The 26,867-nt window shown below is 46.3% G+C and overlaps 1 pseudogene; it reads right to left on the bottom strand.

Annotated features, from left to right (window-relative positions):
- Positions 1-904: 904 nt before the first annotated feature.
- Positions 905-26,495, bottom strand: LOC136457882 (tRNA(His) guanylyltransferase 1-like; annotated as a pseudogene).
- Positions 26,496-26,867: the final 372 nt, after the last annotated feature.

Below are 26,867 nucleotides of genomic sequence, written 5' to 3'. Positions count from 1 at the left end.
GAAAGAGAAGGCGGTGGCGTTGTCCACATATGAGGCAGAGTACGTGGCAGGTGGCCACAGCGGCATGCCAAGCTGTGTGGCTATGCCAGCTGCTGGGCGAGCTAATCGGTCTGGAAGCTCACCCACCAGCACTGATGGTGGACAACCAGCCTAGCCATCGCTCTCGCTGAAAAATTTGGTTCTCCACGACCGGAGCAAGCACATCGATGTCAATTTCCACCTCAGGGACTATGTTGATGGAGGGCAGATTATCATCGAGTTCATCGAAAACTGGTCGGCAACTCACGGACTGTCCTCACCAAGCCTGCTCGGTCGTCTTCGTTTCACAGAGTTGAAGAAGATGATCGGCATGGTGGAGGTCCTAGGGTTAGCAGCAGGATTAGGGAAAGAATTGTAAAGTATTCTGCTGCTCTCCCTCTATACGCACTGGTAGGGATAGGCATCGAAAGGGCTCCCCTGCTGCTACATTGTAGCCACAACAGGGGCAGGCACCGAAAGGCTCCCCTGTTGCAATGTAGCCATAGTAGAGACAGGCGTCAAAGTCAGTTATGCCGTCGCATCTAGTCACTGTAGCAGTATGGCTATGTACTAGGATTAGATGGGTAGAGTTATATATATAACTTTCCACTACAACTCAGTGAAGAGAGAGAGAGAGTTCAGTTTTGCCATTTCCTCTGCAGAGCTCCGGCCAACACTGGTGCTTGTGCTGAATGTGTGTGTGCGCTCTATTCTCCCTTCCTCTTCTACCTCTAGCCATAGTGTGTGTGAGAGAACAGTCGGTGTGTGCTGTATGTGTGTGCGCGCTCTCTTCTCCCTCCCTCTTCTACCTCCAGGCCATAGTGTGTGTGAGAACGTCGGTGAGCGGTCGGCTCACCCATGCGGGAGATCCTGGGCCCAACAGGAACTACCGAGTGCAATCGATCATTATCCAAGGGTGCTTCTGCCAGAACCCACAACCCAGGTCCCAGGTCAACGTGGTCCACTTTCACATCCCACCGCTCTCTTGGTGTGTCATTGTGGCTGCCCTCAGCCCCCGGAAGTTCTTCTGCCTGTAGACATTAGCAATGGGCGTTTTTATCTTTAGCTATTGTTCCCTATAGACAAAACTAAAGCAATTAGAAAATGAAGGCAATGAGACAAGTATGGAAGCATGGAAGATCAAGGGAAAAATAGTTTAAATAAAAGTATTAATTTTGAAAGAAGACCTTCACTATCTCATGGGCTTCCTTTTCACTTTTTCCAGATTTCACTAGCACCCAAAAGCATGTATTGTATTGGTTACCAGCATGACCTGAAAATTAATGGATATAAATGAACCAAGCTATTTTGTTCTTGTGGTTTCTTGAACTGATGGAGTAGCAAAGCTCTTGCAGTAGGATATCTTAAAAAAATTAATGGACATAGACATAAACAACATATAGCTATACAAGCACTGAAACCTAGTTCATTCAGACTAAATTAAAAGAACAAATAAATTCAGGTGTATATAACTTACACTCTGTTTGCCTCGATGACAAGTATTCACATATGATCTTTAATTTTGGATAACATAGAGCTTCTGCCTCAAAGCGTGGTGTCTGTTAGAATAATCTACTGCTTTCCTTGTGTGAACACAGCAAGGGAAGGCGGTGCCGAAAAGGCCCCCTGCTGTCATACTGTAGCCGCTGCAGGTGCAGGCACCGCACGGCTCACCTACAGCACTATAGCCACATATAGAGGCCGGCGTAGAGTCAACCCTATATGTTATCTAGTCACTGTTGCAGCAGGGTAGCTGTACTAGGACTAGATGGATAGAGTTGTATCAATAGACTACCATGGCAACTCAGTAAAGAGAGTTCAGATTTGCCATCTCCCAGATAGGGCTTCGGCCAACGCTAGGTGTCTTATACTGTGTGTGTATGCTCTATTCTCCCTTCTTCTTCAAGCTCTAGCCATAGTGTGTGGGGACGGACAATGCTTGTTCATGGTCGACACGGCTAGTGGGTGCTCGGCAAGACTGGTGAGTGGTTCACTCACCTGAGACAGTGATCCTATGGGCCAACAAGTGGTATAAGAGCCATACAAGCGTTGTCGCCAGACTAACTACTGGCGATGATGGATGGTTTGGAGATGGGCGACAGCAGTGGCACTACTGTGGCTACCCAGCCATGACCAGACGTTGTTGTTCGTACGGTGCGGGAGGTCAGCGACACCAGTTGGCCGACACTGACTCGCACCAACTATGGAGAGTGGTTGGTGACCATGAAGGTCAAGCATAGAGCCCGATGGCTCTAGAATGCTATTGACAAGGGCACCAAAAATGAGGAAAATGACATGTCAGCATTGGAGGCTATCCTCGCTACTGTACCGGTGTAGTATAGGGAGTCGTTGGAGGCGAAGAGCTCTGCTAAGGAGGCGTGGGAGGCTATTGCGGCGATGCACATCGGTTCCGACTGCACAAAGAAGGCAACAACCTAGCTTCTGAAGTAGGAGTACGCTAACCTCAAGTTCAAGGATGGTGAAATAGTGGAGAACTTCTCCCTCCACCTGCAAATGCTCATCAGCAAGCTAAAGAGCCATGTCATCACCATCGATGAAGAGGAGGCGGTCTCTAAGTACCTCAACTCTGTGCCAGCAAAGTACATCTAGATCGCTCTCTTCATAGATACGATGCTGGACTTATCCACCCTCACCATTGAGGATGTGACAGGCCATCTACGGGCGGTGGACGAGCGCCTGGAGTAGGCAACAGCAACAAAGGACAATGACAAACTACTACTGACGGAAGAGGAGTGGGCTGCTCGGAGGAACTCTAGGAAGGCAGCCTCCTCCAGCCGCAGTGGCGATGACAACCGCCATGGCAGGGCTTCTTCAGAGAAGAAGTAGGTCGACCCCAACGCCTATCGGCGCTGTGGGAAGATGGGCCATTGGGCACGGAAGTGCCCAAACCGCAAGCAGGAAAAGAGGGCTCAGACTCATCTTAGTGCAAGCCGATGATGGACCTAGGAAGGCCCTAAAGACCGTCAACCTCAATGAACCACGTGCCCAAGTCCACCTCAGACGTGTGGGCGCCGACCAAGAGCAGCGGTGGTATCTGGACTCTAGTGCCAGCAACCACATGATGGGCTCCAAGGCATCCTTCTTCGAGCTCTAGACGATGTTATTGGTATGGTGAAGTTTGGTGAAGGCTCACGGGTGGCAATCCAAGGATGCGACACCATCATCTTCAGGTGCTAGAACGGAGAGCACCGCACGCTAACGGATGTATATTACATCCCGCAGCTACATTCTAGCATCATCATCATTGGTCAGTTGGATAAGTGTGGTAGCGAGGTACTGATCAAGGACAAAGTCCTTAGGATTAGGGACTAGGAGCAGCGACTTCTTGCTAAGGTGAAGAGGTCCCTGAACCGGTTGTACCTACTCAACCTAAAGGTAGAGCAGCTAGTGTGCCTAGCGGCAAGGCACTCCGAGGAACCATGGATGTGGCATGCCCAGTTTGGACATCTTAGCTTCGACGTGCTTGGTTCGGCTAGAGAAGATGGTCCAAGGGCTACCCCACATCAAGCACGGAGGCGAGCTGTGTGATAGCTGCCTGGCCGAGAAGCAGAGGAGGCTACCATTCTCAAAGGTGGCCAAGTATCACGCGAAGGATGCTCTCGAGCTCATCCACGGCGACCTCTGCGGGCCGATCACGCCTGCTACAAACTGGTGGTTGGTGGTACTTCCACCTGCTCGTGGATGATTGCAGTCGCTACATGTGGCTGCAACTCCTGACTGAGCAAGGATGAAGCGGCGGTGGCGATCAAGAAGTTCAAGATGCGCGTGGAGGCTGAGAGTAGCAAGAAGCTTCACGTGCTGAGGACTGATCATGGCGGCGAATTTACTTCGATGGAGTTCACTGTGTACTGCACGGATCAGGGTGTGATGCGATACCACACCAGTGCTGTACTCGTCACAATAGAATGGCGTGGTGGAGAGGCAGAAATAGATGGTGGTCGGCATAGCCCGATCCATGATGAAGGGGCCAAAGGCATGCCAACAAGGTTCTGGGGTGAGGCGGTGACTACGGCGGTGTTCATCCTCAACCGCGCTTCGACCAAGGCCCTGATGGGCAAGACACCATTCGAAGCTTGGTATGGGCGCAAGCCATGCATGTCCTTCCTCTGGACATTCGGCTGCATCAGGCATGTTAGGAAGACGAAGTCGAACCTCACCAAGTTGGAGGATAGGAGCACACCGATGGTGTTTCTGGGCTACGCAAAGGGTACCAAGGCATACTGGCTCTATGACCCACGTGGAGACAAGGTGCTTGTCTCACGCGACGTCGTGTTCAACGAGAAGGTAGCTTGGGACTAGAGCAGTCCGAGCATGGGGGAAGCTGGCGGCTTCATCAGCACCTTCATCATCGAGCACCTGGTCATCCATAGTGCTGGAGACGCTGCGAAAGAGGTGGCGAGCACTTCAGGAGGAGTGCCAAGCACTCCAACGGTAGAGCTAAGCACTCTTGGGGCCGTGCCGAGCACTTCAAGAGGGATGCCGAGCACTCAGGGAGGAGTGCCGAGCACTCCTGGAGGGATGCTGAGCATGCCAGGAGTGGTGCCGGGAGGTTTTGCAGTGGTGGCGGCCACTCCAGAACGGGTGTCGAGCACTCCTGTGGCGGAGCCAAGAGGTCTTGTAGTGGTGCCGACCACTCCAAGACTGAGGCTGGGCACTCCTATAGTATGGCCAAACACTGTAGGAGTTATGACGAGCTGTCTAGAAGTAGTGCCGAGCACTGCAACCAGGGTACCGAGCACTCAAGGTGCTATGCCGAGCACTCCGGCAGAACAGGGAACTCCATCGATGCTAATGGAGTTCGCCTCACCTCCAAGTGACATCACTGAGTTCGTGGATGCCTTCCACGAAGGTGAGGAGGTGTGGTTCCACACGCTGGACGACATCGTCGGTGGCACAGGACCCTCAGGACTAGCTAGTCGGCTGCTCAATGACGCAGAGCTGCTGCTCGTCAGTGTAGAGGAACCATCCATGTTCGCGCTAGCCGAGTGGGACGAAAACTAGCGATGGGCAATGCTAGAGGAGATGAAGGCGATCGAGGAAAATGAGACATGGTAGCTCGTCGATCCACCTCTAGGATGCTGTCCGGTCAGCCTGAAGTGGGTGTACAAGGTTAAGCGGGATGAGCTTGGCGCCATTATCAAGCGCAAGGCACGCCTCGTCGCCTAGGGCTTTGTTCAGCGTGAGGGCATATACTTTGAGGAGGTCTTTGCGCCAGTAGTGTGCGTGGAGTCTATCCGTTTGCTACTAGCATTGGCAGCAGCAAAGGACTGGCGCGTCCATCACTTGGACGTTAAATCGGCCTTTCTCAATGGCGAGCTGGCGAAGACTGGTCTTCGTCAGGCAACCTCCAAGTTTTGCCATCAAGGGAGAGGAGCACAAGGTGCTTCGACTATGTAAGGTGCTCTACGGACTGTGGCAGACCCCACGAGCATGGAACGCCAAGCTTGACGCCACGCTTGGGCGAGCTTGGGTTTCAACGGTGCGCAACCGAGCGTGCGCTCTACACGTGACGATGGGGGAAGGAGGAGCTCGTCGTCGGCGTGTATGTGGATGACTTAATCGTCACTAGGCGCATGCACGGAGGACATCAACGGCTTCAAGCGTGAGATGTCAGCTCATTTTCGAATGAGCAATCTCGACGCACTCTCCTACTACCTCGACATCGAGGTGAGACAGGGGAAGGAGGAACTCACGCTCGGTCAGAGTGCGTATACCTCCAAGCTGTTGGAGAGGAGCGGCATGGCTGTGCAAGCCATGCGTGACTCCGATGGAGGAGCGGCTGAAGCTGACGAAGGCTAGCACCGCGGCGAATGTGGATGCAACACTCTACCGGAGCATCATCGGCGGTCTACGCTACCTAGCCCACACGAGACCGGACATTGCGTTCACCGTGGGCTACGTCAGTCACTTCATGGAGGATCCCAGAGATGATCACTGGGCTACGGTGAAGCGGCTACTATGCTACGCCAAGGGGATGATAGATCATGGGATCATCTTTCTAAAGACCAGCGGGAGTAGGCTGCAGCTCACCGTGTTCAGCGATGCAGACATGGCGGGGGACATCGACGGATGACGGAGCACCTCTGGTGTGCTTGTCTTCCTCGGGTCGGCTCCAATTTCATGGCTGTCGCTGAAACAGAAGGTGGTGGTGCTATCTACGTGCGAGGCAGAGTATGTAGCGGCGGCCACAGCGGTGTGCCAAGTTGTGTGGCTGCGCCGGCTGCTAGGCGAGCTGACCGACGTGGAAGCTCACCCACCAGCACTGATAGTGGACAACCAGCCCGCTATCGCCCTCGCGAAGAATCCGGTTCTGCACGACCGGAGCAAATACATTGACGTGAAGTTCCACTTCCTCAGGGACTGTGTCGATGGTGGGCAGATCGTCATCGAGTTCATCGAAACTGGTCGGCAACTCGCGGACGTCCTCACCAAGCCGCTCGGACGTCTTCGACTCCCGGAGCTGAAGGAGATGATCGACATAGAGGGGGTACAAGGGATAGCAGTAGGATTAGGGGAAGAATTGTTAGAATAATCTACTGCTTTCCTTGTGTGAACACAGCAAGGGAAGGCGGCGTCAAAAAGGCCCCCTGTTGTGATACTGTAGCCGCTGCAGGTGCAGGCGCCGCACGGCTCACCTGCAGCACTATAGCCACATGCAGAGGCCGGCGCAGAGTCAGCCCTGTATGTTATCTAGTCACTGTTGCAGCAGGGCAGCTGTACTGGGACTAGATGGATAGAGTTGTATAAATAGACTACCATGGCAACTCAGTAAAGAGAGTTCAGATTTGCTATCTCCCAGACAGGACTTCGGCCAACGCTGGTGTCTTGTACTGTGTGTGTATGCTCTGTTTTCTCTTCTTCTTTAAGCTGTAGCCATAGTGTGTGGGGACGGACAACGCTTGTTCGTGGTCAGCACGGCTAGTGGGTGTCGGCAACACTAGCGGGTGCTCGGCAAGACTGGTGAGTGGTTCCCTCACCTGAGCCGGTGATCCTATGGGCCAACAGTGTCTGCATTAATTTTGTGTAGGGGAAGAACTCTTTCCATTTCGTCATGTAAAGAGAAGTGAAATAGGAAGAACATGATTAAAAGATTAGGCTGCAAAAGAAGTTGGCATCATTTCAAACCAAAGCAGTTAGCCCTTGTAGTACAAATACAGCACAGATGCATAACGATGATAACTACCTTTCCTGTCTCTGATATAGTTCAGTCTTCTCGTGGAACACAAAACTGCAACAGTAACAACAAAGAATGGTTATCTGCAATGGATGGCAATAAATAATGATCATCCGCAAGGAATGTTTGTTTAAATATATGTTAATATTTCCAGATATTGTATGCTTTACTTACACTTTTCATTAATCTTCTCATGCCAAGGCTATATTTATTCAGATCACTTCTGTTCATGAGATGAAACTTTACCATTCAAAACGTATATTTTGATTTCTTACAGTAGTTTTTATCAGTTCTTTAACTCCATGAGCTCCATGGACAGTTATTTGAAGAAGTATAATATACCTATACTCATTGCTAAAACCATATCCAAAGACAATGTCAGCGTATTGCTCCATCATCAAAGATGCAGATTTATTCATCAGCCTTAGTGCAGTCTCATCATTTGGCTTGTCAAATGAATGAATTGTTGAGAATCTGAGAAGGGGGTGGGGGTGGGGGATGAAGCAACCCAGTTAATGAGGCAATCAAGTTAATGCTAAAGAGAACCAGCATGCTTTTGATATATAAAAAGAAGAGGGATCATTACTGATCAAATTGGCAAGCATGGATGCGAACAACGATCCAATTACAAGGTGGAAGCATGCGGTTGATGCCAAACTTCTTTACAAACTCATGGGTAAATTTTCCTGTCCCCAAACACAACAATTAAGTTAATGATATATATACCCTCGTAGCTTGATCTGTAGTTGAAAGGATAGATGAACAATTCAAACCGACCTTCTCGAAGAATGTCTCGATGATTTTCCCAAAACTCAGGCCCTATGATATCAATATGTGCCACTGTAACTTTCAATCTTGGTCTTTTTATGGGATCCCCAGTCACCAATCTTCACTGTTGTTTCTACCTACAGTTATGCACAGTACATTATAAGAAAAACGTTATTTTGCACAGTACATTTGTAGCATCACCTTCTCTCGGTAAACACTAGATCCTTTGCGGAACATAGCCGGTTCATCATCATAGTTTATTTGGAATTGTTGAGCAAGCAGGTCATTCTTGTCCTTTGCAAATGTTCCCTAGAAGAATACAACTTGAATTAAAACACTTATACAATTGCGACAAAAAGGTCATCAACTCAAGAAAAGTAATACTACCTTCAAGCTAGCTGATCCTCTTGTTCACTTTTTCCAGACTTCACCAACATCCAGAAGCAGGTATTGTACTGATTATTTATATGGCCTAAAGGCACCAGCAAAGAATATGCATTCAGTCAACTAATCAAATTATTGTTCAATTATTATGCATACATAGATCACTCTTTTCTTTTTACGTTAACGAAGCTTCATGGCTTGTACAACTTTGGTGGAATGGTGCTGTTTTCTTGTAGGACTTCAGGGCAAACACGCTGCAGTTGCAGTAGCTTACAGTCCACTTGTCTCCAAGCCAAATAATCACGAATAGTCTTCAAATTTGGGTAACATACAGCCCGAGCATCAAAATATGGTGGCTCCTTCAGCTCTTTATTAGGAAAGAAGTCTTTCCACTTCATTACGCACACAGAAGTGAAGTAGGAAACACATAAAGAGAGAATTTTGCTGAAGTTATTGGTAGAGATGTCAATATCATGATGCCATGAACATTTGCTCATAGTTCAGAAACAAAAGGCACATAGATGAGCATTCCCAATATCAGTGAAAAAGTGAAACTGAATGAGTTACCTTTCTCGTCGGTGATAGAACTCTGTTTCCTCTCTGAAAATGAAACTGCAGGGTAAACAAGAATATAAGAAATTTATAATAATAGAGCAGACATCAATGCATTATTTGTTAGAAAGTTCATTTTTTATTTTATCTATGCATCTGTTTCCTAACACCCCCCCCCCCCCACACACACACTAAACCGGATCTTTGCCGTGTGTCCAAGGCACACGGCGAAGCCCAAAAATCACTCGGCAAAGACTTTACCGAGTGTTACACTCGGCAAATAGTACACGGCGTATACGGTGATGGCAAAAGTTTATTTGCCGAGTGTTTTTTATCGGACACTCGGCAAAGACGTTGCCGAGTGCTGAAACCAATGCTCGGCAAAAAAAAGTAATATGACGGCGCGGAGATGGTCACGGCGTGTTTGCCGAGTGTCTAACAGCCTTAGCACTCGGCAAACATAATATTGTTTGCCGAGTGCCCCAGCCATGACACTCGGCAAAAATCCATGTTTGCCGAGTGTCCCAGCCCAGACACTTGGCAAATAATCCATGTTTACCGAGTGTCACATCCCGGTCACTCGGCAAAGATTGGCCATTCTAGACCTAGCTTTTGGTCTCTTCGCCGAGTGTCCAGGCGCTGACTCGGCAAACATGCCTTCTTTGCCGAGTGTCACAAGACACTCAGCAAAGAAGCCATTTTAGCCCCAGAATGCACAGATTTTTGCCACGTGTCCGCTTTGCCGAGTGTATTTTGCATGGCACTCGGCAAATAGCCCTTTTGCCGAGTGTAACACTCGGTAAAGCTGCCACATATAATCAGTTTATTTGGTTCGGTCATAGCCACGTACCATATTCAAATAAACATCACATCCATCACAGATAGTTCACAATAGGCATCACAGGCAGTTCATATAGATATATCGACCACATCACAGATGCAAATAAACTTCAGAATCACAAGTACATAGTTCTTAGTCGCTCTCCAGGCTCATCAGGAATGCAAATAAACTATGACCACGGTGACCAATGTGACCACTATCGGTCATAAGGCTCATTCGATGCCAGCAGATTGATTCTACACAAAGGAGAGGAGATAAATCATTAACAGTGATTGAGAACGAAACATACAAGTATTAGAAATAAACTAGCAACTAGAAAAAGTGATTAATTCTGCGGAAACTAAAAGTAGCTAAGTTACAGTGATTGAGAACGAAACAGTGATTACAAGGTTAACTACAAACTAGAAATAAACTAGAAATTAGAAACTATAAACATACACACATCACAAAGGAGAAAAGATTGATTATGCATAAACTAGAAACTATGATTATAAGGTTGTGAAGTGACTCACAGTGCCCAAAACAGTATTTGGAGCAGGTTGAGGAGGAGGGACTGGCATCGGTGGCGGAGGTTGACCGATTGTAGCATAAACACATCTCATATATTCAAACATCTACAGCTGCTCTGCCTCCATCCTCTGCCGCTCTGCCTCCATCTTCGTCTCTAGCTCCTCCCAGCGCCTCGTTTCTTGTTCCAGCTGAGCCTACAATATTTCATCATAATATTACAATGCAATGCAAAAGTATGTAAAAATCAATGAACGATGAATAAAACAGAAATAACCTAGAGTGCGTTCATCTAGGAATCGTGTAGAGTCCGGCCGTGGGCGTATCGCCGGGCTAGAACTCGTGCTCCGTGCTTGAATCTAGGGAGAGAGTGGGAGTACTGACCGTGTCGATTGTGCCATCGCCAATCCAGAACCGGCCATGCTTCTTGCCTCCTCCTACCCTCATGACCACTTCTCCATCAAGGTCATGGGCGCTCGGATCGTACTCTAGGCCATGGACCGTCCTTGCCATTGATGTGTATCCATCGAGGTGGCTTGTGGATGGACTCATTGCTGTACGCTGAGGGCAGGTCCTCCGGGTGAAAGGTCCTTGTGTAGTTTTGGTAATTGAGTGACAACCTAGGTGGACTAATTCTGTTTATGTGCGATACATATGTAATTAGTCCATAGGTACATGTGTGTGAGCAACATATGCCATGAAGGTGGAAATGGCTCGAAGATGTTGCAAAGCTCACACATGTGATGATGTAGGAGCTCATTGCATATGAGACATGACATTGAGTCATGTGACTAAGGTGGATAAGATCAAGACAAGACTTGGCTTGACCAGTTGCAAGCGTGAAGGACAAGTCAGAGGCTTTGGAGCGATGGACCGTGTGACGGTGAAGCTTGAGCAAGACTTGGCGTCGATGGACGAAGGCAACGGTGAAAAGCAAGTGAAGTCAAGATCGATGAACCAATAAGGTCACAGTGATGATATGAAGTGGATCATATCATTTGGTGATTAGTTGGTGCATGTGTTGCATCAACAATGGAGGAGTTGGAATGGAATGCGCAAGGCAAAGGTATAACCTAGGATATTTCATTTCACCGGTCATAGGTTGTGTAGAGAAGTGCTTGATCGGGTTTAGGATAGATGACTGTACTATCAAGGGGGGCAAACTTGTTTGCATATCAGGTCATCTAGTGCCACTCGAGTGACCTAACTTTGCATCGTTGCTAGGATCGAGTGGCGCGGCAAGTTGAGTGGTTAACTCCTTGAAAAATGTTTGTGAAAAGCTAACACATGTGCACAAGGTGTTGTACAATTGGTGGTGTTGGCACATTTACAAAGGAGAAGTTGGTGAAGAAAAGGAGTTGAACGCTGCAGGTCACGGGGTGACCGGACATGTCCGATATGAGTACCGGATGCGTCCGGTATCTAACTCAAGTCGACGTTCCCGACATGACCGGACGCGTCCGATATTGATACTTGGACGCATCTGGTATTCTAGCCAGGCATGGGTAGAGTTGCCGAGGTGACCGGACTCTAGCTCAGTGGAGTGATCGGACGCTGATGAGTTACTGTTCAACGTCAGGTCAAAGTGATATAGCCCGAAGCAGGATTGCAGAGAGTGACTGGATGCGTCTGGTCGCAACACCAGACACAGTCCCGTGTGAACCAGCAATCTCAGGTTTTCAGCGCAATAATTGATTGGACGCTGGGAGCAGTCCGATTCGGTGTGATCGGACGCGTCTGGTCGGCCCAGAGTGGCTTTGGGAGCTCTCTGGACTTGACCTGAACGCTGTGTCTCCCTCGTCCGATCATTTTCTAACAATGCGTCCAATGCGTTGTGTCGGAGCGTGTCAGAGAGGGCTGTTGGGCGGCAACGGTTACTTCATTTGAATGGGGCACGTGGCGATCAAGCAGTGACCAGACACAGTGACCTGCGCGTCCTGGTCGTCCCAAAATCTGCCCAGTAAAGGGGTAATGGCTATTTTAGCCTGTGGGGCTATAAATAGAAGAGGGTCTCAGCCATGGCTGAGTGAGAGCACCTTAGGGGACTTTGTGTCTATGCTTGAGAGTGCTTAGGAGCACTCCATCTCATATATGTGTGATAGTGATCATCCAATTGTGTGAGAGAGCGATTCTAGTGCGATTGCATCGTGAGGTTGTATCGAGCGGCACTAGATGATCAAGTTGCAAGCCAGTGGTGCTTGTTACTCTTGGAGGTTGCTACCTCCTAGATAGCTTGGTGGTGGTCTCCAGTCGAAGCCCGCAAGAAGCTTGTGCGGTGCTCTGGAGAAGAGCTTTATGAGGGGCATTGTGCTCGTCCCGCGGGAGCCACGAAGAGCAACTCTAGTAGAGCGAGACGCGAAGGGCGACAAGTGCTAGATCTTGTGGTAAGCACTCCATGTGGAAGAGTGTGACTTGTGGGTCACCACTAGCAAGAGGACCAGTGGCAACCTTGGAGCTTGTCTCAACGGGGACGTAGCATGTTGGCAAGCACATGAACCTCGGGAGAAAAATCACCGTGTTAACTTTACTCTTGCCGTTGGTTTGCAATCCCCTTACACAAGCTTGTAATCACTTTCATATACATTGTGCTTGTGTAGTTGCTCTTGTAATTAGTTAGCTTGTGTAGCTCGCTAGTTACCTTCTTGCTTGTGTAGCATAAAAGTAGCTCTCTTGCGTGGCTAATTTGGTTTGTGTAACCTTGTTAGTCACATTGATTAGTTTGTGTAGCTAAGTATTTGCGCTCTCTAATTTGGCATTGGTTGCCTTGTTATTGAGCATTGCTAGTGAGCTTAGGAGCTCTAGTGCTTTTGCTTACTAGAATTGTGTAGGAGCTCCCTGGTGTGCAAAATACTATTGGCATAGGTTTGTGTGACCTTGCTCCTAGAATTGGATAGGTGAGCTCTAGCTACCCCAGCAGCTTTGTTGCCTAATTAGGATCTTTATAAGGTGTGGAACTTCGTTAGAGGGGTGTAGTCTCGGCTAGACCGATTGTTTTAATTCTGCATTTGTTTCAGTTAGTCAGAGCGATTAAATTTAGAAAGGACTATTCACCCTCCTCTAGTCCGCCATCTCGACCTTTCAATTGGTATCAGAGTGAGGTCTCTCATTTGTGGTCTTCACCGACCTGAGAGGATGGCGTCTAGTGGGCTAGATGTTTGTGAGACACACATTTTTTATGGCACAAACTTTGCATTTTAGAAAAATCACATGCTTGATTATTTTCGTGCAAAGGGACCTAAGTTTTAGTGGATTGTCACTAGTGGTCTCACTCATGTCTTGGACCATAGAAATCTCACCAAAGCTCAAAGAGTTCTCTATGAACTTGATGCACATGCTTGTTGTTATCTAATGGATGCTTTGAGCTTTGATTTAATGAAAATGATAAATTATGTGGGAACCGCTCGTGAGATATGGGAATCAATCAAGCACACCTTCGGTGATTCCTCCACGTGGGATGATGGCAAATTCAAGAAGGAGGATGATCCCAAGGAGGAGGCACATGAGCGTGTTGAGCATGACCACAATTTGGTGATTGTGGAAGATTGCTCCACCTCATGGTCAAGTGATGATGACGATCTTTCTTCCACAAGATCACTTGACAAGATTGATGGTGATGCCTCAAGTGATGTACATGATGATCCTACCCCATGCACACTTGATGGTGATGATGGTTCATGCTCGAGCCATGATTGCGATGCAACTACAAGCCCTTCCACTACACCACATTGTTTCATGTCACAAGATGACACCAAGGTATCAAATGCTAATGTGGTTGATCATGTTGATTCATATGATGAGCTTGTTAGTAGACTTGCTAGCATAACCATGTCTTTAGAAAATGAGAGAGCTAAAACATTGAAATTGGAAAATAAAAACTCATTTCTAAAGAACTCATGTGAAGAACATAAGAAATTACTTGATGTTCTTAAATCTTCATATGGTGAGCTAAAGTTGACTAATGAGACACTACTTGCATCTCATGAAGAATTATTGGAACAACATGCTTCTCACATTAAAGTGTTTTCAAAGAAACTTAAAAATAATGAGAGCTCATCACATGAGTCAAGTGATCAATTGCAACATGTGACTAACTCTTGTGATGTAGGGAAAAAGCATGTATCCACCTCTTGTAATGATTTATTAGATATGCCATGCTCTTCACATATAGATGCTTGTTCTACTTCTATGTCTTGTGAAACTAACCTTTTGAAGGAGAACAACGAGCTCAAAAATAAAGTGAAGAAATTGAAGAACAAGTTAGAGAGGTGCTATAACTCAAAAGTCACCTTTGAGTACATGTTGAAGACTCAAAGAAACTATGGTGACAAGTGTGGCCTTGGCTTCAAGAAGAAGATGACAAAGGGCGAAAAAAGAGAGAAAGAAAGATGAAGAAGCTACAACAAAGAAAGCTCTCTCATACCATGTGTTACCGGTGTCATGAAGCGGGACATCTTGCAAATAGTTGCCCTAACATTGAGAAGCTCAAGAAGATAAAAGAAGAAGAGAGGCTCAAGCATGTGAAGTGCTTCAAGTGCTGCACTTGGGGTCATCTTACCTCAATGTGCCCGACCAAGCAATTGGTGGAGCAACAAGTGAAGCCTCAACCAAAGCAACAAGTTGAGCAAGAGAAGACACCCTAAGAGCAAGTCAAGATCTACCATGAAGATGGTGGTGACTTGATGACGACGAAGAAGAAAACAAGAAGGGGGTGGAAAGGCAAGGCATCCAATACAAACTCAAGATGCCAAGATGATGAGCAAGAATGAAGATGAGAAGAAATATTATGCTCACATCAAGTGCTTCAAGTGTGGAAATACGGGACACTTTGTCTCTAAGTGTCCTACCAAGCTTGAGAAGAAGGTTCAAGCAATCCATGAGAGGCAAGGCAATGGGAAGCACCACATGAGCAAGGAAGAGAAGGCTCAATCAAAAAGAAAGTGCTACTCATGCCGGGAAAGGGGACATATGGCACATTCATGTTCCCTAGGTAACAATTCCAAGACTATTTCAATTAATGATGATTCTATACTTAGGAAGGATGGTAATGGTACCTCTATGGTTTCTATTGCAAAACATCCCACTACTCATACTAAGGCTTTGCCTAAGTATGTTGCTCCTAACTTGAGAGGACCCAAACTTGTTTGGGTACCATCAAAAAGTGGATGATTGATTGTAGGTACCATCGTCATTAGAAACTTGATTCAATTGATTTCATATTGATCATTATATATTGAGTCAAGATATGAAGCCGAGTGCACATCCAAACCCAATGCCAAGTGAAAATTGAGTGAAGTCCAAGTACTATCAACATACAAGTGTCATATTCAAGTTGTGGTGATTTATTGGATTATTTGATGGCTTGCAAAATTATTTGAGTTGAAGCTTGCTAGTTGGATGATCATTAAGTTAACCAAATTATATCATTTGTTGATCATTTTATTTGGGTACATATAAGTTGATTGAATTGGATAAATATGCAATGTTGCTTGCTATGAGATGTTTGAATGGATAAATAGCTTAGTAATCAAGTTTGGATTGATTTGTGTTGGATAAGTTCATAAGATGACATTTAGTAAGTGAATTGAATAGATTTATGTCTTGCGAAAGTATTCAAACAAGTTGATTCCAAGTTTGATTCACATTTGATGAAGTATAGCTCAAGTGATTGAAATATGTCCTATATTAAAAATCTGGGTGAGCTGTGATCTTAGCCATGTTTGAGTGATCAAAACTTATTGGATTGGCATAAAAAATTGGTGTACATGCTCTAGACTTATGGTATAAGATGCTGTAGAAATTTCATAAAAGTTGGATAAGAGATTCTTTGGTTTTTTAGTGGATCTTGTCAGCTATAATGCAGCAGTTTTTAGCATATAGCAGTGGTGGAAGAATTAAAATCTGGTAGCAATCTAGAAGTCAAATGAAGTTCCAATTTTTACAGCTACTAGATAACTTAGTGAATCACATCTCCACCAAATTTCGTGGTATTTGGATTTGTACTTTGGGAGATATGCATTTTTCTTTTAAGAGTACAGAATCTACCAGAAAAGTGACAATTATTGAATTTATTTGGAGTCACTTTGATTGAAAGGTCCTCAAGTTGGAAGCATATTTATAAGTGGTTGAGGTACCTAAGTTTGTTTTTGATATTATCTAGAAGCATGATAAGAAAAGAGTACAATGGGCATTTGACTGTGGAGTGTACTTTGCACACATTCGGTACTCAAATTGGAAGATCAAGATCAAACTTAAGATGAAGATGAAGTTTAAGTTTAAGTGATGATTGGAGATCATTTGGTAGAAAGAAAAAGACTTAAATAAGTAGAAAGAAAAGAACTTAAAGAAGGAATCAAGGTTACTTATCAAGTTAAGTCCATCACTTGGATCAATCAATGAAGTTATTTCAAGTGAGTGTCAAGAATGGTTCTTGGAGAGATGTCACTTCTCCATAGTAAAGGGCTTGCCATCCATGTGTAGGTAAACCAAGTGTGGTGCTTGGAAGGCTAACTTGGAAGTGGTGATCCAAGGAACATTTGAGATGCTTAGTTGAAGCAATCAAAAGGGTTGATCAAGAAAAGCAAGCAACACCCAAAAGAGAGCTAGTTATGTCAATTCAAGTGGTATTCAAAATAGTTCTCTCATGCAAGCATTGATCAAAAGATAAAGCAAGCTAACCACAACAAGATAGTGCACTTGATCATATTAGTGGTTCTCAAATCATATGGGTGAAGAATAGATTTCATTATTCATGATTGGTCTTCACCAAGCTTATAATTGGACTTCATATTGCTATTGGAGTAATGAATTAGAATCTATATGACTATCCTCTACTCCAACATAGCAAAGGTATCATTGTAATGTGCATGATCATCTCATCCCTTACTAGTATGCAATTAGTGCATATAGTACATGCTTCATAGGATCATGTATAACAAATGAAGTGTTTAAATTCATAGCCTACCACTATTGCTTGAATGATTAGTTGATCTAGTGGTTAGTATATGAATTTGTTCATGAGCTAGTGAACCCAAGTACTTGATTTAATTTGGATTGCTAACAAGTGATAAGTACAACCTCGATAAGATAACCTCTAAATGAGTGTGAAGAAGCTTAGAGAGGGTTCAAACCGGACTTGGAAGCTTAGGTAAATAAATTTAGTTCAAGTCAACCATAGAAGCTCATGATAGTGATAAGAGTACAAGCACAAGACAACAATTCAAATAGATATCTAGTTTGTTTGTTTCAAGCGGTATCTAGACTCAAGTATTTCATTAAGAATTCACAAGTGATGTCTAGATCAACTAACAAGTGATATCCTATAAGTTGTACTCATGAAGATAACAAAAGTTTAAGAAATGTTTTTTATTGATAAATCCAACAAGTGGTTCTATACTAGAAAATTCTTTCAAGTGGTATCACATTTACACGTGGTATCAATCATGCAAGACGATGGTTCCACAAGTGATCCTCAACCTTAAGTGATCATCAAAATGAAGAATGCATCCCTCACTTCCAAGAGTTCAAGTTTAGCAAATGGATGACCCATGATATGACATAGGGGGAGGTGTCCCACAAATTGGTATCAAGGACAAAGATCCTTTGTGTGGTATCTAAGGGCTACAAGTGGTGTCATTCCAACAATCAAGTGATGTCCATAAAAAATGCAAGATTCAAGCCTCAACCATCTACCCCTAAATGCAAATCTTTGCATCAATAAGACGCACACCTTTTATGAAAATTGATGACAAGGGGAGAGGTTGTACAAAGATATGAAAGATATGAAAGCTTTTGGAGAGATTGAGACAAAGAAGTAGAGGTTGGACATGGACATGGACAAAGAGGGAGTAACATTGAAGAAAAGAGATGGATCAAAATTCTTGGACAAGAGAAACACACAAGTAGGGGGAGCAAGCTCATGAACTTTTGATTGATTGCATTTGATATGTGCATAGTCACGTGCTTGCTTGCATTGCATAAGTTTTTAAATTCAATATGCATGCTTGTGTGGTGTATGCTAGTTGTAGAATTTGATTGATGAAATGAAAACTAGCATGCATAGGATGATAACTAGACACTTGGTATGCTTTTCAAGTAATGCTAGCACCTTGCATTTAATGTTGATCTCATGAGGTATCTAGTGCTTTGATTTCTAAGTGATATCTAGCTGACTATGGTGCTATGGATGGTATTAAAAGTGCAACTCCGATTGGTATCACACTTTAAAGGTTTATTCTATACACCTTAGCATCATTAGGTAGTAATTATACTCCCATAATTCCAATCTATGCATATGTGTGAGCTTCAAACCAAACTCTCTAGCACATATGTAGGGGGAGCTAATACTACTATTTGGGGTTTGTGGTACTTGTCCAAAATCATTTACACATGGTAAAATTGCTTGGGCAAGCAACATGAATTCAAAAGAGCTTAATTTCCATATCTTTGTAGAGTTGTCATCAATTACCAAAAAGAAGAAGATTGAAAGGTCCTTGTGTGGTTTTGGTAATTGAGTGACAACCTAGGTGGACTAATTGTGTTTATGTGAGATACATAGGTAATTAGTCCATAGGTACATGTGTGGGGGCAACATATGTCATGAAGGTGGAAATGGCTCGAAGATATTGCAAAGCTCACACATGTGATGATGTAGGAGCTCATTGCATATGAGACATGACATTGAGTCATGTGACTAAGGTGGATAAGATCAAGACAAGACTTGGCTTGACCAGGTTGCAAGCATGAAGGACAAGTCAGAGGCTGTGGAGCGATGGACCGCGTGTCGGTGAAGCTTGAGCAAGACTTGGCGCCGATGGACAAAGGCAACGGTGAAAAGTAAGTGAAGTCAAGATCGACGAACCAATACGGTCATGTGATGATATGAAGTGGATCATATCATTTGGTGATTGGTTGGTGCATGTGTTGCATCAACAATGGAGGAGTTGGAATGGAATGCGCAAGGCAAAGGTATAACCTAGGGCATTTCATTTCATCGGTCATAGGTTGTGTAGAGAAGTGTTTGACCAGATTTAGGATAGATGGCCGTACTATCAAGAGAGACAAACTTGTTTGCATATCGGTCATCTAGTGCCACTCGAGTGATCTAACATTGTATCGTTGCTAGGATCGAGTGGCGCTGCAAGTTGAGTGGTTAACTCCTTGAAAAATGTTTGTGAAAAGCTAACACACGTGCATAAGGTGTTGTACACTTGGTGGTGTTGGCACATTTGCAAAGGAGAAGAAGTTGGTAAAGAAAAGGAGTTGAATACGTTGGTCACGGGGTGATCGGACGCGTTCGATATGAGTACCGAACATGTCCGATATCTGACTCAGGCGGCGTTCCCGATGTGATCGGACGCGTCCAATATCGAAATTGGACACGTCTGGTATTCTGGCAAGGCATGGGCAGAGTTGCCGAGGTGACCGGACTCTGGCTCAGTGGAGTGACCGGAGGCTGATGAGTTACTATTCAACGTTAGGTCAAAGTGATATGGCCCAAAACAGGATTGCAGAGAGCGACCGAACGCACCGGACGCGTCCGGTGTGAACCAGCATGTCTCAGGTTTTTAGCACAATAATTGATCGAACACTGGGAGTGTCTGGTCTGGTGTGATCGGACGCGTCCGGTCGGCCTAGAGTGGCTCTGGGAGCTCTTTGGACTCGACCGGACGCTGCGTCTCCCACGTCCTGGTCGTTTTGTAATAGTGCGTCCAATGTGTCGTGTCAGAGCGTGTCAGAGAGGGCCGTTGGGTGGCAATGGTTACTTCATTTAAATGAGACACGTGTTGGTCAAGCAGTGACCAGACGCAGTGACTAGACAGTGTCCGGTCGCCACACTGGACCCGTTTGGTGCACACAATCTACGCGTCCGGTCGTCCCAAAATCTGCCTAGTAAAAGGATAACTGCTATTTTAGCCTATGGGGCTATAAATAGAAGGGGGTCTTGGCCATGGCTGAGTGAGAGCACCTTGGGGGACTTTGTATACATGCTTGAGAGTGCTTAGGAGCCCTCCATCTCACATATACTTGATAGTGATAATCCGATTGTGTGAGAGAGTGATTCTAGTGCGATTGCATCGTGAGGTTGCATCGAGTAGGCACTAGGTGATCAAGTTGCAAGCCGGTGGTGCTTGTTACTCTTGGAGGTTGCCACCTCCTAGATGGCTTGGTGGTGGTCTCCTGTCAAAACCTATAAGAAGCTTGTGCGGTGCTCCAGAGAAGAGCTTTGTGAGGGGCATTGTGCTCGCCCCATGGGAGCCACGAAGAGCAACTCTAGTAGAGCGAGACGCGAAGGGCGACAAGTGGTCCGACCAGGTCAAGTCCTAGAGCTTGTGGTAAGCACTCCATGTGGGAGAGTGTGACTTGTGGGTCACCACTAGCAAGAGGACTAGCGACAACCTTGGAACTTGTCTCAATGGGGACATAGCATGTTGGCAAGCACGTGAACCTCGAGGAGAAAAATCACCGTGTCAACTTTGTTCTTCCCGTTGGTTTACAATCCCCTTACACAAGCTTGTAATTACTTTCATATACATTGTGCTTGTGTAGTTGCTCTTATAATTAGTTAGCTTGTGTAGCTCGCTAGTTACCTTCTTGCTTGTGAGCATAGAAGTAGCTCCCTTGCGTGACTAATTTGGTTTGTGTAAACTTGTTAGTCACATTGCTTAGTTTATGTAGCTAAGTATTTGCGCTCTCCAATTTGGCATTGGTTGCCTTGTTATTAAGCATTGCTAGTGAGCTTAGGAGCTTTGTGCTTTTGCTTACTAGAATTGTGTAGGAGCTCCCCGATGTGCAAAATACTAGTGGCATAGGTTTGTGTGACCTTGCTCCTAGAATTGGATAGGTGAGCTCTAGTTACCCCAGCACCTTTGTTGCCTAATTAGAATCTTTATAAGGTGCTTGTGAAGTTCGTTAGAGGGGTGTAGTCTTGGTTAGACCGATTGTTTTAATTCCATATTTGTTTCGGTTAGCCAGCGTGATTAAATTTAGAAAGGACTATTCACCCCCCCCTCTAGTCTGCCATCTCGACCTTTTCACCGGGTTGTAGGCGACATCGGCCGTCATCTTGCCCTTGTGGACCAAAGCATATGCCATGAACTAGGCAGCAAGGCTCGCCACCATGTGACGCCGACTACAAAAAAAGCAATATGATTAGAAATTATACAGAATTGAGCGTTAGAATAAAGAAATGAATTCACGTACCCATCTAGCCGTGTATTCTGAGAGGTTGAGGTTGTCTTGATGGTGTGGTGCACCAGGCATTAGCAAACATCGCTCCCGGCAAGCGTTGTGATTCTCCTCCCATGCGGGTCGCACCATCTGTCCACCATCCGAGCCTAGCACTGTAGATCGTAGGCGCACCACCATGGAGGCACCTACGGTCATCCATCCTCAACATATCAGCAAGTAATATAAAAATCAATTGCATCTATAGGTTCCTATATGGCGGTCTAATAGGTGAAGATAGGTCCTAATCCCACCCAAGAATGTGTAGATGGGGTTAGTTTCCATGCTCTACTTCTATCCGAGACATATTGTTGCCAGCACCTCCCCGTTGTTCTCCAAATACACGTCCTGGCAGGGAGATTGTGTATCCGAAGAACAACAGGGAGATGCCGCCAAAACTCCATCTCGGATCAGAGTAGAGTATAGGAAACTAACCTCATCTACACATCCTCGGGCTATCCAAAAAATGTGGATAATTTGAAATAGATACGGTTATAGATATGCAAAGATCTGCATATTTCCAACCGTGTCTCTTTCGAATGGGAGATGCCTAGCTAGGTTACGTGATATACGAACATCACATGGAAAGAGGGGTGTATGATGCCTCACCTTGCTATCCTGCAAAGTGATGAGTCGAGGACGGTGGAGAATGATCTTTGCAATAGTCTCTCCTACACCAAACGAACATAATAGTGTCAATTGTAAATTTTGGCAGCACCCCCCCTACACGGTGAGGTAACCAAAACCTGCAACAAATCAATGGCACGATGGCCGACAACCACGTACACACCAAACCAATGACACGATGGCCAACAACCACATACACACTAATAATTTCATCTGTCGTGGTCTTCTACTCTCTTTTTGTTAAGCAAATGGCATAGTGTCTTTCAAGAGGAGTTAATACAATTAGCGTCTAAGCATTCATCCCTTATTCCATTTTTTATTCAGATTTCATTGCCATCCAAGTTGATCACTAGCTAATTATTCTACCTTTTGTTCAGATGAGGCAGTCTGGTATTTATAGTACCTTCGGCCGACGGGAGGCGACGGGCGCCGAAACGGCGGCGGCGGCGCGTGGGGACTAGGGGAGGGCGCTAGCCGCTGGGGGTGGCCGCTAGGGCGACGGCGCCGGCCGAGGGAGGGCGTCGTGGGCCGGCGAGGGGCACACAGCGGGACCGGCGGCGGCCGCTAGGGGCAAGGGTGTGGCAGCCAGGGTAGGGCGCCGGCCGGGGGAGGGCACCGGGGGTCGGCGAGGGGGGCACGCGGGATCGGCAGCGGCCGCCAGGGCCAGGGCGTGACAGTCGGGGGAGGGCGTGGGCCGTCGGGGGAGGGCGCCGACCGGGGGAGGGAGTTGGGGGCCGGCGAGGGGAGCGTGCGGGACCAGCGAGGGTTGCCGGGGCAAGGGCGTGGCAGCCGAGGGAGGGCACTGGCCTGTCGAGGGAGGGTGCCAGCAGGAGGAGGGCACCGGGGGCCAGCGAGGGGCGCGTGCGGGACCAACGGCGGCTGCGGGGGCAAGCGGCGGCGGCGGGGTGCGGCTAGCTATGTGTGCGTGTGTCTGTGTGTGTGCGCGTGTGTGTGAGGCCGGCCGGGGTGGTTATGAGGGGTTTGCCGAGTGTCGCATGTCTGACACTCGGCAAATACCAACTTTGCCGAGTGCCACGTCAGGGGCACTCGGCAATTTTTTTTATTTTTCTTCTCCTTTTCCATAACGTGTTTTTCTAAAATTATTCTGATGTACTTTGAAAATACCTTGTCAAATTCACTCAACAATATATATTTGTTTTTTCTACGAATATTATTCTATTATTTCATGCAGTTACAGCTCAAATTTAATTTATATCAATTAAAATTCTATAATTGCACTTAATAAATTAAAATTATCAAATAGATCCAAAAAATTATCAAAATTACACATGAATCAATCTATGTTCTCTATTGCCTATACAAAAAGTTTTGAAGTCAAACCCCAATTCGATCGTCACTTTGACTCTAAATCTTACCAAATCCTTCTCAACGCTACGATTCTTCTTGTGAGATACTTCGGTTTGTAAACATCGTACATGACAGATTGTGCAAAACCTTCTCAATTTTTTACCATAGGTACAAAAAACCATTCGACCACACGTATGATATCATGAGATCTTGATAAATCTCATGATTTTCACACTTCGTTTGCTTTTTTTAGAATTTAAAAACCATTTGTCGAGGGCCAAGCACCAGAGTACCCCAGGAGTTGGAACCAATAACCATCGAACGTTAAAAACTTCTGGACGGACAAGGGCGCCGCAGCATTTCTTGCCCGAATGACTGGGAGTTTGGTTCCGCCTCGCCCAACGCCTTTGGGCCATCTCCGCCTCACTCGAGGGCTTAGGGATAGACTCTGTCTCGCCTGATCCCCGAGGGCTAGGCTTGGTCTCACCCAAGGGATAAGGGCCAGCTCCGCCTCGCCTGAGAGCTTAGGAATTTGCTCTGCCTCGCCTGACCCCCAAAGGATGGGCTCGGTCTCGCCCGAGGGATAAGGACTGGACTACGCCTCGCCCGATGTCTGAGGATGAACCTCACCTCACTCGATGTCCAAGGGCTGGTTTTGTCTCGCCTGACAACCTCTTCCCGTTCTCTCATGATGATAGGTACAGGGTAGGACAAGACGTTCGGGTCAACCGCGGCTTCAAGGACCATACCCTGTGCTCTGGCAGGAAAAGTACTACTAGGGAACGACGAGATGGGTGCTTTAGACCCTTCCAGGCATAGTAGGGTATGGATAGTGTTGCGGGCACGTGCTCTTCGCCCTATAGAGTTGTAGGCGCCGCCTTCGGCCCTCGGACACGGAACCCAACATAGACATACGACAACCACTACGCTCCAGAAAAGGATTCGCGACCTCCACAAATGAAGGATATGCCATCACCACGTTATGGTCCTAAGGGAGCGGCGCCCGCTTCCCGACCCCTCAGGTTCACCAGATCAGAGCACACGCTTCAGCCTCCGGACGCCCTCTCCGATCAGAAGACGTTGCCCACAGCGATACTTTGGACCCCGACCCGCGTCCCTCCAACAGGGACTTATGGGCACCAAAAGGCATGCGGAGCAAGACTGGGCAAGGCTCATAAGTCAAAACCACTATACCAGAGTCCATACCCTGCGTGGGGCAGTACTCTGAGCCATCCTGACATTCTACAGTGGCATCGACAGTATTGTAGGCGCTTATCATCCTCTCGCACCCACCATAATGGACAACAAGGCTTGGTAGACGTGAACAACAAGGCTAGGTAGCGTACACACCCCAGACCTCTCACTTGTAAAGCCGTCCCCTTCATCTATAAAAGGGGATGTGCCTCCTCCAATAAAAGGACCGACTTTTGACAGCACAACACACAACACACACAGTCAAGCTGCTACCAAGCTCTTGGCATCCTTTCGACCCTTCCATCAGAGACTTGGAACCAGTCCCTCTCTCGATCGTTTGTACCCCCTACTACGAACTATTTTTCGGTGCTAATAACACGAGCAGCAACAGATTGGACGCAGGGACATTCGGCCCGAATCAGTATAAACCTTATGTCCTTTAGCGTACCATCCGGACCTAACGCGCATTACTATAAATTTACTTGCCGGTGCTTGTACGAAACACCGACACCATTCGACCACACGTTTGTGGTCATGTTTCCTGAACAAGATGTTCAAGATTTCTTTTCATTTCCCGGGTAAGGCCTCACACTGGACTCAATAACATGAATGTCATTTTTCTATTCATTTTATTCTATTATTTGAATCACTTGCACTTCAAATTTGACTTATACAGAAAAAAAATCCTTGAAATACAATAAATTAATTAAATATAGCAAACAGATCTAGAAATATACCAAATCTTAACATGGAGTAGCACATGTTGTATGTAGAGAGTAGAAAAAGTTTCAAGGTTAGAAGAGAAAAATCTTATTTATTTGCCGAGTGCAAAAAAACCCTCGGTGAACTTATTTCTTTGCCGAGTACTGGAAAAAATACTCGATAAACTTATTTCTTTGTCGAGTGCCATTAACGGACACTCGACAAACTTATTTCTTTGTCTCTGTTTTGCCGAGTGTTTTTTTTTCAGCACTCGGCAAAGAGTTTGTTTACCGAGTGCCATTATTTTGCCGAGTGTGTTTTTTGCAGCACTCTGCAAAGAGCTTGTTTGCCGAATGCCCGATAGAATGCACTCGGCAAACATTTTTGCACTCGACAAATCTGCTGTTTCCGGTAGTGACACATGCATTCAGTACTTGCAGTGTACCAATACAACTCTTTAATGAATTACGTATTGAGCACTTTGGCCAAATAAATCAATAATGCAATGCATTTATCTATAGAAAATAAACGATGATCGCCAAGAAGTTCATATAAGAGATTCTTTTACAGTGGTATACTGTACTGCTACTGCATATAAACTAGATTTCACAATAGAAGTTATATGGGAGGATGTCAGATAGCATACCTGTACTCATCACTAACACCATAAGCATATGTCAGGGAATTTCTCAAGAACAGCAGTAGCACAAGCATTCATCAATCTTAGAGCGTTCTCATCGTTCGGTTTCTCGAAGGCGTGAATTTTCGAGAACCTACGAAAGAGAAACTAAAATTAGCAGTTAAGCAATAGAGACCATCCAACCAACAACACAGTAGAAGCTTGTTCCCCAACGAAACTATTGATACAGAAAAAGGAGGCATTGATATTTGAGAGGTGCACGGTACCTGTGGAAGTGGCAGCCATCGACGCGGACAACGATCCAGTTTGAGGGCGGGAGGCAGCGATCAAACTCGAACTCCCTCTTCACGTACTCATACTCGCTGTTGGCCATCAATCCCTCTCCCGATGCACACAACTTGACGCGCCTTGTTCCTAGAGCTACGCTTCGGATGGGAGAGTAGCAGAGAAGGCACCGACCGACCGAGGCCGCCGGAGGAGTGGAGGGTACCGCCGCCGGTGCCTGAGTAGTGCCTGACTGAAACACGAACTTGTGCCGAAGAGGAACGAGCGATACGAGCTTCGACCGCGCGCAACGACTGGGCGTGGGGGCGGAGCGGTGAGTCCGTGACGGTGGCTGGGACCAAGGTGTTGGGTTTTTTTTTCTTTTTTTTTGGACTTCGTTGTGTGGGCGAGCGGGCAGTGGAAACCGACGGCAGCCAGGCAAAGCCGGATCCTGGTGGTGGCACGGTGGGGAGATCCTTCATCCTTCAACCGTCTGCGTTAGGGCTGGCAGCGGGTGGGTTGTTGATCGGAAATGGTCTCCCCACGACCGACGCTCCGAACGTGTTTTTTCCGGGCCTGCGTAGTCTAATACGGAGCCTGCCTGGCTTCTCTATAGAAAAAATAAATGCTGATTTCCAATTACT

Source organism: Miscanthus floridulus, chromosome 6 (genome assembly GCF_019320115.1).
Source record: "Miscanthus floridulus cultivar M001 chromosome 6, ASM1932011v1, whole genome shotgun sequence".
NCBI lineage: Eukaryota > Viridiplantae > Streptophyta > Magnoliopsida > Poales > Poaceae > Miscanthus > Miscanthus floridulus.
Note: the sequence above shows the minus strand (reverse complement) of the source record. Positions and strands in the feature narration are given on the sequence as shown.